This window comes from Bos taurus, chromosome 23 (assembly GCF_002263795.3).
Source record: "Bos taurus isolate L1 Dominette 01449 registration number 42190680 breed Hereford chromosome 23, ARS-UCD2.0, whole genome shotgun sequence".
Lineage (NCBI taxonomy): Eukaryota > Metazoa > Chordata > Mammalia > Artiodactyla > Bovidae > Bos > Bos taurus.
In genome coordinates, this window is record NC_037350.1 from 31317202 (window position 1) to 31332342 (window position 15141).

General features: G+C 40.1%; 3 non-coding genes across 3 annotated transcripts; 1 reads left to right on the top strand and 2 right to left on the bottom strand.

Annotated features, from left to right (window-relative positions):
* Window positions 1-4725: 4725 nt before the first annotated feature.
* Window positions 4726-4808, top strand: TRNAL-UAA (transfer RNA leucine (anticodon UAA)). Its single transcript has one exon. It is a non-coding gene; the product is annotated as a tRNA-Leu (tRNA).
* A 6198-nt stretch (window positions 4809-11006) lies between these two features.
* Window positions 11007-11079, bottom strand: TRNAR-ACG (transfer RNA arginine (anticodon ACG)). The gene has a single exon. It is a non-coding gene; the product is annotated as a tRNA-Arg (tRNA).
* A 1196-nt stretch (window positions 11080-12275) lies between these two features.
* Window positions 12276-12357, bottom strand: TRNAS-CGA (transfer RNA serine (anticodon CGA)). The gene has a single exon. It is a non-coding gene; the product is annotated as a tRNA-Ser (tRNA).
* Window positions 12358-15141: the final 2784 nt, after the last annotated feature.

Below are 15141 nucleotides of genomic sequence, written 5' to 3' on the forward strand. Positions count from 1 at the left end.
TTCTTGCCTGGAGAATCCCAGGGATGGCGGGGCCTGGTGGGCTGCCGTCTATGGGGTTGCACAGAGTTGGACACGACTGAAGCGACTTAGCAGCAGCAGCAGCAGCCAAATGGGGGGGGGGGAGGAAAGGTCAAACCACTAAATCTCCTTTATTCTTTACTCTTCTTCATAGCAATGTATCATTATCAGAAGTATAAATATTTTATTTATATAGTTCATCATCTGTCTCCCAGATGAGAATAGTAAGCTCCATAGGGCCATGGATTTTTCATATCCTTTGTCCATTGCTCAGTGCCTGGTTCTTACAAGAGTGTACACAGTGGGCAATCAATAAATGTTTGTTAAGTGAATGAAAAATCCATCAACCAATGTTGATGGGGTTCTACTCTAAAAGTTTATCTACAATCTGGCAACTTCTTTCCACCTCCAGTGCTATCATCTTCTTTTAGCCACCAGCATCTCTGACTTGGACTATCACAGAAATCATTTAGCTTTACCTCTATTTTCAAAGCAGACATATTTTACTTCTGGACAATGCACTCTTCTTTAATGATTAAAGCAAAGTATACCAGATATTTTTGATCGGCCACAAGATAGGCTGTTCTAGTTAACATAAAGTTCATGCAAAGTCATGTGTAAATCAGCATTCCATTCCTCAGTATGTGAGGTAACATCCTTTTCCTTGTTAGGTATCAGGGCAATGCTTGTCTTGTAAAATGTGTTTAGAAGAATTTCCCCCTCTCTGATTTTTTGGATGAATCTGAGAAGGATTGGTCTTAATTTTTTGAATGTTTGGTAGAATTTATTAGTGAAGCTACTGGTCCTAGACATTTGTTTGTTGGGAGGTTTTTGATTACTGATTCAACTTCTTGCTAGTAATAGGGCTGTTCAGATTTTCTGTTTCATCAGTATTCAGTCCCAGTAGATTGTATGTTTCTGGGAATTTATTTCTTTCTATCTTGTCCAATTTGTTGATGTACTATTTTAAAGCAGGTACCAGAATCTGAATCTTTGTATTACTTTTGTATGAAAAGGTTTCTTTGCCAGCTGACTACGCAGATTAGTTGGTTAGAGCATGGTGGTAATAACACCAAGGATGTAGGTTCAGTCCTCATATGGGCCACTGCAAGGCTTTTGTTACTTACTAACTGAATATTTCAAATCCTGAAAGATGATGCTGTGAAAGTGCTGCACTCAATATGCCAGCAAATTTGGAAAACTCAGCAGTGGCCACAGGACTGGAAAAGGTCAGTTTTCATTCCAATCCCAAAGAAAGGCAATGCCAAAGAATGCTCAAACTACTGCACAATTGTACTCATTTCACACGCTAGTAAAGTAATGCTCAAAATTCTCCAAGCCAGGCTTCAGCAATACGTGAACCATGAACTTTCAGATGTTCAAGCTGGTTTTAGAAAAGGCAGAGGAACCAGAGATCAAATTGCCAACATCCACTGGATCATGCAAAAAGTGAGAGAGTTCCAGAAAAACATCTATTTCTGCTTTATTGACTATGCCAAAGCCTTTGACTGTGTGGATCACAATAAACTGTGAACAATTCTGAAAGAGATGGGAATACCAGAGCACCTGACCTGCCTCTTGAGAAACCTATATGCAGGTCAGGAAGCAACAGTTAGAACTGGACATGGAACAACAGACTGATTCCAAATAGGAAAAGGAGTACGCCAAGGCTGTATATTGTCACCCTGCTTATTTAACTTATATGCAGAGTACATCATGAGAAACCCTGGGCTGGAAGAAGCACGAGCTGGAATCAAGATTGCCAGGAGAAGTATCAATAACCTTAGATATGCAGATGGCACCACCCTTATGGCAGAAAGTGAAGAGGAACTAAAAAGCCTCTTGATGAAAGTGAAAAGGGAGAGTGAAAAAGTTGACTTAAAGCTCAATATTAAGAAAACTAAGATCATGGCATCTGGTCCCATCACTTTATGGGAAATAGATGGGGAAACAGTGGAAACAGTGTCAGACTTTATTTTGGGGGGCTCCAAAATCACTGCAGATGGTGACTGCAGCCATGAAATTAAAAGACACTTACTCCTTGGAAGGAAAGTTATGACCAACCTAGATAGCATATTCAAAAGCAGAGACATTACTTTGCCAACAAAGGTCTGTCTAGTCAAGGCTATGGTTTTTCCAGTGGCCATGTATGGATGTGAGAGTTGGACTGTAAAGAAAGCTGAGTGCCAAAGAATTGATGCTTTTGAACTGTGGTGTTGGAGAAGACTCTTGGGAGTCCCATGGACTGCAAGGAGATCCAACCAGTCCATTCTAAAGGAGATCAGCCCTGGGATTTCTTTGGAAGGAATGATGCTAAAGCTGAAACTCCAGTACTTTGGCCACCTCATGCAAAGAGTTGACTCATTGGAAAAGACTCTGATGCTGGGAGGGATTGGGGGCAGGAGGAAAAGGGGACGACAGAGGATGAGATGGCTGGATGGCATCACCGACTCGATGGACGTGAGTGTGAGTGAACTCTGGGAGTTGGTGATGGACAGGGAGGCCTGGTGTGCTGCAATTCATGGGGTCGAGAAGAGTTGGACATGACTGAGCGACTGAACTGAACTGATTAATTTTGCTGCAGTCACCTAACAAATTGGAGATAACTTCACAGACATCAACTTGGGAATGAATGTTGACTTCATTTGTTCTTCAGCAGTGACACTACCTTCCTTCTCCTCCACCGCTGCCCCCAGCAAACACAGTCCCAGCAAAAAATGAAATTTCAGCATTTCAAATTTGGCAAAGGGGCATTTTCACCATTCACTGCTTGAAATCCAAAGCCTATGTTCATTTAAGGAGGGAGCAGTGCTGGTAAGGCACTATCCCTTTGAAAGAGCTGATGACTGATATTTTCTGAGAGGGGACTTAGGGTAGACTTTCAGAGGGTCAGTGGGTTGACATATTCCGTGGAAGCATGGTTCTTCTGGAGAGACTCTTGTTGTTTGGTTGGCACTCAAAGGGATGTTTACTGAAGTAAGTGCATCCTGGCTGGCTCATTTCAGAAAGCAGGAGTTGACAGTGATTGGTTGTGCAAATGTTCACAAAACAATTATCATGGGTAGATCAATTGGTTTAAATTCGGGTCTGGTGCCTACTTGTTACCATTGCTACAGAACAGTCTTTTCCTAAGTTTGTGATTAGTATGTGTTCTCAACATTTTGTTTTGGCATAAAGCAAACATTATTTGTTTATTTAACTATCCAAGTAATGAAAAATAGTGGACTTTCTGGTGGCTCAGATGGTAAAGCATCTGCCTACAATGTGGGAGACCCGGGTTCGATCCCTGGGTTGGGAAGATCTTCTGGAGAAGGAAATGGCAACCCATTCCAGTATTCCATGGACGGAGGAGCCTGGTAGGCTACAGTCCATGGGGTTGCAAACAGTTGGACACGACTGAGTGACTTCAATCTCAATGTATAATAAAAATACTGATTTTATTATTGAGGACCTTTCATTGATTTAAGCCTTGAGGGAATTATACTACATGAAATAAGTGAGACAGGAAAAGACAAATCCCGAATGTTTTATTTACATTTGGAATCCAAAAAACAAAATAAATCAAAATTGAGTTCATAGACACAGAGAACAGATTGGTGATTGAGAGGGGAATGGAGGATGGGTTAAAGGAATAAAAGAGGTCAGAAGGTACAAATTTCCAGTTATAAAAGAAATGTTATGGAGATGTAAGGTACACCATGGTAGTATAGTTATTAACAATAATACTGTATTGAATATTTGGAAGTTGTTAAGAGAGTAGACCCTAAAAGTTTTCATCACAAGAAAAAATATATATATAAGATGTATATAAGACGGATGTTAACTAGACTTACTGTATTTCATTAGTTTTTCCAAGAAGCATTATAAGGATTTGTTTTTTCTCTTTAAAGCTTGCTCTCCAATCTCAAGGGTGTAAAATTATTCATAATGTTCCAGGGACTACAAAGTCTAATTAATTTCCAGGTCTCCTACATTGCAGGAGGATTCTTTACCATCTGAGCCACCAGGGAAGCCTAATCAATTTTTAAATTTTATTTATTTATTTTAATTGAAGGCTAATTACTTTACAATATTGTAGTGGTTTTTGCCATACATTGACATGAATCAGCCATGGGTGTACATGTGTCCCCCGTCCTGAACTCCCTCCCCATCCCATCTTCAGGGTTGTCCCAGTGCCCTGCTTCATACTTCGAACTTATACTGATAATCTATTTCACATACGGTAATATACATGCTTCAATGCTCTTCTCTCAAATCATCCCACCCTCCCCTTCTCCCACAGAGTCCAAAAATCTGTTCTTTTTATCTGTTTCTCTTTTGCTGTCTCACATATAGGGTCATCGTTACCATCTTTCTAAATTCCATACACACCGAGGAAACCAGAACTGAAAGAGACACATGTACTCCAATGTTCATTGCAGCACCGTTTACAATAGCTAGGATACGGAAACAACCTAGATGTCCATCGGCAGACGAATGGATAAGAAAGCTGTGGTACATATACACAATAGAATATTACTTAGCTATTAAAAAGAAAGCGTTTGAATCAGTTCTAATGATGTGGATGAAACTGGAGCCTATTATACAGAGTGAAGTAAGTCAGAAAGAAAAACACCAATACAGTATATTAACACATATATATGGAATTTAGAAAGCCTAATTAATTTTAACCCAGTAATATTTGACTTGTAGGTACTAGTGCTCACCATCGGGATGGCCGAGTGGTTAAGGCGTTGGACTTAAGATCCAATAGACATCTGTCTGCGTGGGTTCGAACCCCACTCCCGGTAGAATTGGTTTTGTTGATGCCTAGTCATGTCCAGTTCTTTTGCGACTCTGGAAACTGTTGCCTGCCAGGCTCCTCTGTCTATGGGATTTCCCAGTCGAGAGTTCTGGCGTGAGTAGCCACTCCTTCTGTAGGGGATCTTCCTGACTCAGGGATCCAGTTACTTTAGCAAGTATCTTATCTGGAAATGATAGTTTCTTGTGCAAACTTGGATAATAGTCCAGCATATAGTTGACTCTGAACTCTTTTTATCCAATCTGACAGGCTCTGTCTATAATTGGTGGATTTAGGGAATTTAGATATAATGTAAATGATATACTTGTATTTTTTAAAAAATCCACTGTCTTATTAGTTTCTTTCTATGTTCTCCTTTCTTTTATCTCTTTTTTTGTGTCTTTGAAATATGTGAAAATCTTATATGATTTGATTATATCTAGAGTGTTGCCTTATCATTTGTATGACTTAAATAGTGTTTTCCCTACGGTTTTCTATATACAACTACAATCATTCAAAATCTACCTTCAAATTGTACTTTGCTGCTTCCTTTACAATGTAAGAAGCTTGCAGTAATATACTTCTTCCTATATTGTGTGTCATTGCTGCCACAGAGTTTGTTTTCATGTATGCTATTATTGTACAATATGCCACTACTATTTTTGTCTAATGCAGTCAGTCATTTTTAGAGTGATTAAAATTGGGGAAAATATTGCTTATATGTACCTCTATTGTATCCATTTTTGTGTATATTCATTGCTTTGTATTCTCTCTTCCTGAGACCACCTTATAACATTTCCTGTTTTGCAGGTCTGATAGAAATGCACTTCAGTTTTTGTTTGTCAGGAAGGACTTTTATTTCCTATTCAGCTTTGGGAAATATTTTTTGCTTGGTGGAGAATTCTGAGTTTACAGATTTTTTTAAAAGTAGCCTCTCATCACTTTCAAATGCTATTCCATTATCTTCTGGCATACCTAATTTCTGATGAAAAGTCTACCGTTTCAGATAGATAGAGAATTAGATAGCTTGGAATTCTCTGACCTTGGAGCTGAGGTTTGATGTACAGGTTCCTCCACTATCAGAAAGCAGAGCATTCCTATAAAACATTTCACAAGCTGAATTGGCATAAAGTGAAGAAACAATTATCTTAGGACACTTCTTACATATGAATGTACAAAGTTAGTGGAGATACAGCACAGATGCTCACAGACACTGTCCAAGCTGTGGCGGCCCGAAGCTGAGATGCACAGTATAGTACCTGGGGGAGGAGCTTGGCGGCCCCACCCTTGCTGCTCCTGATGCGCTCAGCCTCTACAATGGCTCCCTGCAAAACTTGCTGCTGTTCAGTCGCTCAGTCGTGTCCGACTCTTTGCGACCCATGGACTGCAGCATACTAGGCTTCCCTGTCCTTAACCATCTCCAAGGAGCTTGCTCAAACTCATGTCCATTGAGTCGATGAGGCCATGCATCCATCTCATCCTCTGTTGTCCCCTTCTCCTCCCGCCTTCAATTTTCCCCAGTATCAGGGTCTTTTCTAATGAATCAGCTCTTCTCATCAAATGGCCAAAGTATTGGAGCTTCAGCTTCAGCATCAGTCCTTCCAATGAATATTCTGGACTGATTTCCTTTAGGATGGACTGGTTGGATCTCCTTGCAGTCCAAGGGACTCTCAAGAGTCTTCTCCAACACCACAATTCAAAAGCATAGATTCTTCTGCACTCAGCTTTCTTTATGGTCCAACTCTCACATCCATACAAGACTACTGGCAAAACCATAGCTTTGACTATAAGGACTTTTGTGGGCAGAGTAGTGTCTCTGTTTTTTAACAAGCTGTCTAGCAAAACAAGTACTAAAGCAGGTCTTTCCTAAAAATGAAGTGGCAGCAAAGTGAACTTTAGAAAAGTGAGAGATACCTGTATTTCCTTATCTTGGGAAAAAATACTCGATCATTAACTCTCCCAATATTTTTTCTGCTCTTTCCTATCTTCTCACCTTCTGGGATTCTCATTACAAATGTATTAATCAGTAACTCTTAAAAGTGCTTCTTATTATTTTTTTTCCTTTATGTTTCAGCTTGGGTAGTTTCTAGGCCTTCAGGTTGATCATTTCTTTTCTCATCCCTATAGAGTCTACTAGTTAGTCTATCAAAGACATCCTGTGTCTCTTTGTGTGTGTGTGTGTTTGAATTTAGCATATTTATTTGACTCTTAGTTTCCAAAAATTTACTGAAATTTGCCACCTGTTTATGTGTTGGGATAATGCGGGGACCTACTATGTTCCTTTGGCTTCTGAAATGGGAGCGAGGGACTAATCTCATTGTAAGCTTTGGGATCTGAGGCTATTTCCAGAAAAATAATGTCAGCATTGAGTTAAACTATAGGACACTCGGTGTTGCAAAATTGCTTGGCTGGGGAGGAGCTTCCACATATTTACTGGCCAGAAGTGTCTGAAGTAAAGTGTTCTGTGTGAGTACTGAAGAAGACATACAGGAGGAAAAACAGTGCTGGTTTTTTTTTTTTCTCTAATGCACGTGTCAGCTCCAAATTCACCCTTTTAGATTTTTTTTTTTTTTGCAGAGGGATCTGGGCCTTTTAAACTTCTATTTTCTTGTGCCAGGTGGCACTGAAATTTTGTCAGTAGAGGGTGCAGGAGAGACACAATAAGAGGAAAGAGTTTAGCTTTCTGGTTCTAAGAGTTCGTGCAGCCATCAGCATCTTCAGTGTACAGCTCCATTCTACTGACTTCCACAGTTGTACAGAAAAGAAATTAGGTATTCACTGATCCATTCACAAATATTTATTGACCATCATGTGTGGTAAATATCCTAGGATGCCAGAAAGAATTAAGACTGGTTGTGGGGATTATACACACACACAAAAAGAAAAAGCAGTGGTTTCTAGTAACTGCTGGAGCTCTCATTGTAAACTCGCATATGGTAACCTCAAAGATGAAAGCCAAAATATCTGAAGATTGCAAAGTAAATCGCTGATAATCTCGTCACATATGAGAGGGGCATTGTCATCCAATGAAAATCTGAATTGTTTGGTGTCCAAATAGTAATTTATAGTGCTTCAGTCATACCTCGTGTGAAATGATTTTTCATGCAACTTTTTACATAGTTCACTCAGTCTTTACTTCTCTTCTTATGAAACTTCCAGTGCCTGCCATCTTCAGAAACCACATAGATGAAGTAAACATGAGACTCTTAGTTTCCCACATCATTCAGCAATTGGACAACATAGGCTTGATCAAGGTTAATTCCCCAGACTGTGTTCAACAAAATGAAGGCTAACACTTTTCACAAGGATAAAGCCTATGAAGAGAGCTCTGCCAAATTTCATTTCAGGATCTTTTACTTATGAAACAAGCTTTTTAGCCCTCTTCGATAGAGAAAAAGAAAAACAGATAAATATATTGTGAGAAAGTTTCCATTTTCATGCACTAGAAATTGCCTCTAGAGAATAATACACATTTTTTTGAAGTGAAAATCAAATAGAAATTCTTGGGAATATGACACTGCTGTGGAGCCTGCTCAAAAGAACCACTTCCCTGGCAAATTGATCACACTTTACTGATGTTACTACATCAATAACCATAGGACGATGTGAGAGGTAATAATATCACATAATGAGTAAGTTTAATTTTTCTAGTAGTCATATTTTAAGAAGTAGAAATAAACAATTGGAATTAATTTTAATGTTTTAACTCCAAATATTATCATTCTGACATGCAATCAATAAAAATTAATGAGATTGCACGATTTTTCTTTTTAAAATAGACTGAATTTAGAAGCATGTGTTAATGTCTATTGTTTTGGACAGGGCATCTTAACCCTAACCCAACATTCTGGGGAAAAGGAAATAATACTTCACAGTATTATCTCTGTAGTTTTTTTGTTTTTTTTTTTTTTTGAGGAGGGGAAGAACTTCCCCGAAATTTTTGGAAAAGAACCTGTTATCTCCTTTAGGTCCAAGAGTGATCTGATGAATATATCAAATGTGTTTTTGTTTATTTGAAAGGGAAGTTGAAACGGACTTCCTTTTACAACAAGCCACCACCACAACCAAAAAAAAAAAAAAACAGTCCAAAAATCTTGAGAATAGAAAAGTTGGTTACCTTGGCTGGTTAAAGCCTCGTGGAATAATATGAAACGCTCTGTTTTAATATAGACGCTCTATTTTCCCCTTCTACCGTGGAAGTTCCCTGTCGTTACTAGTTGGAAAAAGAGGATAATAAAATACAACATTAGTTTGCTAAAAATTCATGAGCTGCATCCTAGAATCACTATAGAATCTCCGAGGGTTGAAATCTAGAAAACTGGGCATAATACTCCCTCCTAGCGATTCTCCTCCGCCAAGTTTTGAGAAGCGTTTACATCAGGAAGTTCCAGATTCTTTGGGCCATTGTATAAGAGTTGACTCATTGGAAAAGACTCTGATGCTGGGAGGGATTGAGGGCAGGAGGAGTAGGGGACGACAGAGGATGAGATGGCTGGATGGCATCACTGACTCTATGGACATGAGTCTGAGTGAACTCCGGGAGTTGGTGATGGACAGGGAGGCCTGGCGTGCTGCGATTCATGGAGTCGCAAAGAGTCGGACACGACTGAGCGACTGAACTGACTGACTGATCCTCCCCATTCTGCCCCCACTCCAGCCTTTTAACTGGGTAACAGCCCAACAGATCATATATCAAACGAGGAGTAGACGCGTGGCAGGTTCATTCTTTTAATTGCCAGCACCGCTTAGAACGCACAATGTACGGAGCCAATCAACTTCCGTAAAATGTGAAGAAAAGTGTTAGTCGCTCAGTTGTATCCGATCCTTTGCGACCCCATGGGCTGTATCCAGCCAGGCTCCTCTGTCCATGGGATTTCCCAGGCACGAATACTGGAGTGGGCAGCCTTTCCCTTCATCCAGGGAATCTTCTTGACCCAGGGATTGAACGTGGATCTCTCACATTGCAGGCAGATTCCTTACCGTCTGAGCTACAGTACATAAGTACTACCAAATGAAATTTTGCATGTTTTTGTTCCTTTCTATCTTCACCTTGATTTCCTTCCCAGACGCCTCCACTTTGCTCCAAGAGTCTAAAGTCACGCCCAGGAACACCTGGAAAGGAGATCAAGCTGTTGAAAGAGACACCACCCCCAAACTGCTACTTTCCTTGACTCGTTCGACATCCTTGCCCTCTTCCTGTCGGTTTAATTTCTGCCTCGGATTCCTTACAACTCTGAATAGTCTCTTAGTTTGATGGTGAGGCTGTAGCGCTCTTCTGTTTGAGATCCGGGGCTGGGCGGAGAGATACGAGTCTGAATAGCTTTCTCAGGTGTCAGGGCGTATCTTCGCCAAGATCGCTGAATTGAGGGGGACGCTATGATTTCATCTGTCCATAGAAGCATATTTCCAGATTCAATTTCTCCAGTCGATGTCCTTTATTTTCCCTCTATGACCCATGCTCCGAGACAGAAATTGTGCAGGGAAGAGCTTAAAGAGGGAGAACCCTGCCCAATGGGGGACAATTAATGAAGAAAATGTTGGTCATATTTTTCTTTTCTTTCTTGCTTCTTTGATTTTTAAAAATTAAGATATACTTTATATACTGTAAGATTCACACAAAAGTGCACAATTCAGTGTTTTTGAGTATATTCCCAGAGTTATGCAACCTTCATCATTATCATATTTCACATTTCCATCACACAAAAATCAACTCTGTACGCTTTCCCCAGTTCTTGGCAACTACTGTCTCTGGATTTGCCTATTCTGGACATCTCATATAAACGGAATCATACAACATATGGCTTTTTGTGTCTGACTTCTTTCACTTAGCATGTATCTTCAAGGTTCCTTCATGTGTAACATGTATCAGAAATTCATTTCTTTTTATGGTCAAATAATATTCCATATTTAATTTTTGAAGTTGTCTTTCCAAAGACCTTTCTGTCAACTCCCCTTCTCAGTATCATTGAAAGGAACGAGATAAAGGGGACGTTTTAGAAGACAGATACTTTAAGCATCCACCCAGACTTTAAGCATCCATTCAGACTTAAAGAAAAGCCGAAATTGCTCTGTGTGGCAGGTACCACGGATGGTTAAAAACCAGATCAGATGATTTACTTCGAAGAATTTTAAGAACTTAGAAATAATTTTTTTGTTTGTAAAGAGTACAAAGAATTTTTTTCCCTTCCTCCTAAAAATATAGGGGTACCGAGCCAGCCAGGAGTCGAACCTAGAATCTTCTGATCCGTAGTCAGACGCGTTATCCATTGCGCCACTGGCCCCCTTTCGTGTCGATGTTTTCTATTAGTCTTTGTTCACTGGAATGGGTGAGAAAATAGTTGTTTGACAATGAAGACGGAAATCAGTTAGACAGGAAGGAGGTGTGTATTCTGGTAAAGCTGATGGGTTATATTCAGGGTCATTTTGCATGCTACATTCACTTAAAATATTTATAATTATGAAAGAACTTTCTGCTTTGGAGCATCATGTATGTGACAGAACGACAGTGGTTAGCGCCTGCCGGCACTCCAACCTCATTTACGTACATGCTTGTTTCTATTGTTTCTACTTGTGAACGCTTCATTAATTTCTGCAGTCGTTCATCTGTTCATTCCTCAAACCATTTCATTTTTCTTTAGGACTTAGATACTGATGCTGTGTATGGATCAATTATTATTGACCCGTTGAATTTTCAATTTTGATACACTGAAAGTGGAATAAAACTCATCCTTGAGGTATTAATCATATGTTTTCAATCTCACTCTCCAAATAGCCAAAACTCTTTCCAGAGGAAATAATTTCAGACACTGCATCAGAGAAGACATTCTGAAATACCTACCTTCTCAAATTAGGCGAAATGAAGGTAATAATTCAATAAAGGTAAACTCTTTAAGAACTAAGTTCACATAGGAACTTAGACGTTCAAAGTTAATATAATTATAAAATTTAAAACTATCAGTCATCATTACACAAATTGGCTAGCAATGTTTAAGGGCTCAAAGTAGGCGAAACAGGCATATGGAAATAAGTGTTTATAAGCGAGGGTAGTCCTTTGAGCGAGAAGTGCAATGGTTTGGGTCTGAGTGCAGCCACGGTGCCCACAACTTTTATCCGTACTCTTCCTTGGTTAGATTTATTGCCTTGGCCCAGGCTGTGTATCTTCTTTGCCTCAGCTTCCTCATTTCTACAGTTTTAAAGAGCGCGCGCGCGCGCGCACACACACACACACACACACACACACACACACACACACACCCCACAAGGATATTTATGACCCTAGATCTTTATAGTTCCTGCCAGCCCGTTCCATGGTTGGCTGGTTTCTTATAAATACCAGAGAACGCTTTAAGGAAGCTACCTGCATTTCTGTTATCAGAGCGTGGAATTTTATTACAGGTTTTTAAAAACAAAATTTGAAGCAGAGATTCACAGCGAAAAACAAATCGCCTCGCGATTAGAACAGAAAGCTACTGAATAGCGCTGTGAGCAGGATTTGAACCTGCGCGGGGAGACCCCATTGGATTTCGAGTCCAACGCCTTAACCACTCGGCCATCACAGCTCTGCTTCCTTTGTTTATTTGGACATTAAAATACACATCGTTATAGGGCCCTGATTTACAATCCTGCCTACCAATTTTGGCTGCTCTTGCTTATTTGGTATGTTTACTTTAAGTATTCATCAGATCTGTCTGCTCAGCGTCATCCAACTTGTCCCCATCCTGCCAGGCTCCATGCTGCGAAGTCTCACCTCTGAGAGAGGTCAATATTCCAGCATCACAAGAATCCTTGATTTTCTAAAAGTTTCTACGGTTTTCATGGATTGCCTGGTTTTGCTTCATACTTGGCACGAAATGAAGTCGTATTAAGGGTGCCTACGATCCTATTCATTTCTGTTTTCCACAGACAAATACACTATGCTTTGAGGCTACAAGGACAACTGGGCAGGATCTACCAATATTTCAAATGCATATACTCTTTGCTACAGCATTTCCACAAATGTAAGAGATAGACTTGAACACATGAGAGTTATATTGTGTTCAAACTCACTCTCTGAAGCATTCATTGAAATAGTAGGATTGAAAAAACTTAATTAGTCAGAATTACTTAATTAAATAATGGCACAACTACACAGTAGAATGCAATGCATATTTAAGACAGAATGATAAAGACTACTATATACATACATATAAAATGAAAGGTTCAGAGCAATCTCTGTAGAATTCTACTTTTGGTGGTATATTCATGTTAGATTGAATACACATTGTACAAAAAAACCAAAAAACTCTCAAGGATAATCAGTAAACTCATGGCAAAAGTTCCCAGTTGAGGGGCTGGAGACTAAGGAGGTGGCACTCTTTGAAAGCAGGAGGGAGAAATTTACTGCATATCCCTTTAGACTTTAGATGTTATCTATTAAAAAATCAAATAAAAGCTCAAGAAAACATTATAAATGAGGAAGTAAGGGAGAAAAATTTTTCTAACCAGAATTCTCCTCTGGAATAGAGCTTCCTTTCTGGAACTCAGCAATAGTCAGCATTCTGAAGGAGGCCTCACTTAGAGCCTCAGAAGAAGCAAATCACACAGATGAGATTTGAAGTCACTCAGGAAGCCTGAGGCAGAAAGGCAAAAGGGTTTTGGAATGCTGTCCAAGCTTAGACCTGGACACACAGGCCACGGGAGACATGGGGGTCTCTGGGAGAATCACGTGATTCAAGATCAGATGGTTCTGGAATGTTCTTCAGACACTGAATTGAATCTTCTGTTTGTGAGCAACCAGGACCAGCTCAGTAGGTCAGACTCACCCTGACTTCAAGGTCCTTGATTTATTCTAGGATGTTCTCTCCACAGTGTAATCTCAGTGGCCTATTTTGTCCAAAATTGCAGAATTTAAATAGCTAAAACTTCCTCCTTTGGGTCTAGGAATACAATTTTTAACAGTTGTCTTTGTATGTGTTTTGTTGCTTTGTTTTTGCAGAGAAAGTAGCATGTCTTTCTTTTTATTATCTGTCTTGGCCAGAGTGTAGTTCTGTTTACAGTGGACAGTTTCCCAGGAGTTGTTTTCATGAGAAATTCTTTCCAGTTTCCTGTCCCCAGTTTTGCCACTTAGCCAGTTCACAGTTCTGGTGGTTTCATAGAACTTCCAACAAAGCGCGTTGGAGAATTCAATAACCTTGGGATAAAGATGTAAAATCCACTCACAAGTTAAAAGTTCTTTTGAAATGTGTTTTTTTTTTTTTTCCTCACCTAGATTTTGATCGTCTTCCTAGTACTTCTACTCTACTAACAAATTTGGGAGAACCAAAGAGGGAGGGAGAACAGGAAAAGGAAGCTGTTTAAAATAACCCCATCCCAAAGCAGTCCCACAGGCAGGTCTGGCTCAGTTTCTTGTGTGTGTGTGTGGGGGGGGGGGGGGGCGGGGACGGGAAGGGTGGTCACTGCTCCTTTCCCTGGGTCCTGGTGCACACAAGGTTTTGCTTGTGTGTCTCTGGCGGGTATGGGATTTGATTTTAAACATGACTGCACCCCCTCCTACCATCTTGCTGCGGCTTCTCCTTTGCCCTTGGATATGGAGTAACTTTTTTTGGTGGGTTCCAACATTCAGAGGATGAGATGGTTGCATGGAATCACCGATTCAATGGACATGAGTTTGAGCAAACTCTGGGAGATAGGGAAGGACAGGGAAGCCTGGCATGCTGCAGTCCATGAGGTCACAAAGAATTGGACACAACTGAACGACTGAACAACAACAAAAGCAGTCACTGTTCATCCCTTCCTCCCTGTCTCCTCCTTGGGAGTTTAACTTTCATCAGAGTTCTGAATGGTTTCTCAGACTCTCTGTGCCACTGTAAGGCTTCCATACTCTTCTATACATCAACATTCCCCCAGGAGATGTTCTTTTTCTTTCCTCCTGGATGTACACCTGTGGGTTTGGAGCTGTAAAAGGCCAAATGAGTGTGTATGGATACTATCCATTGTGGAAAAAAAGTTGGTGGAGAAAATGCTGGTAACTTATTATCATGTTTTAAAGCTTCTTTGATTTTAAAATATGTCCAACCTTCTTTCTCAGTCAACTTTCTCAATTTTAGGAAGAAGTGGGAGGTAAAAAAATGCTGGAGTCCAACTCCAGCAACCAGGGATTCAACCTGAAGAGGTGAACGGTGTCGGTGAGAGAAATGAGGCAGCCTCTCAGTTTTTTTGGACTGCCTGTTTATTTCAAGTTTAAGATTCTCTTTTATACATTTACAAAAACATTAGGCCAGAGGTTTGACATTTTCAGTTCCCCCTCTCCCAGATTTATTATCTCCATAAATCATTGTTGCTCTTCAAACAGAGTTCCTGCTTCA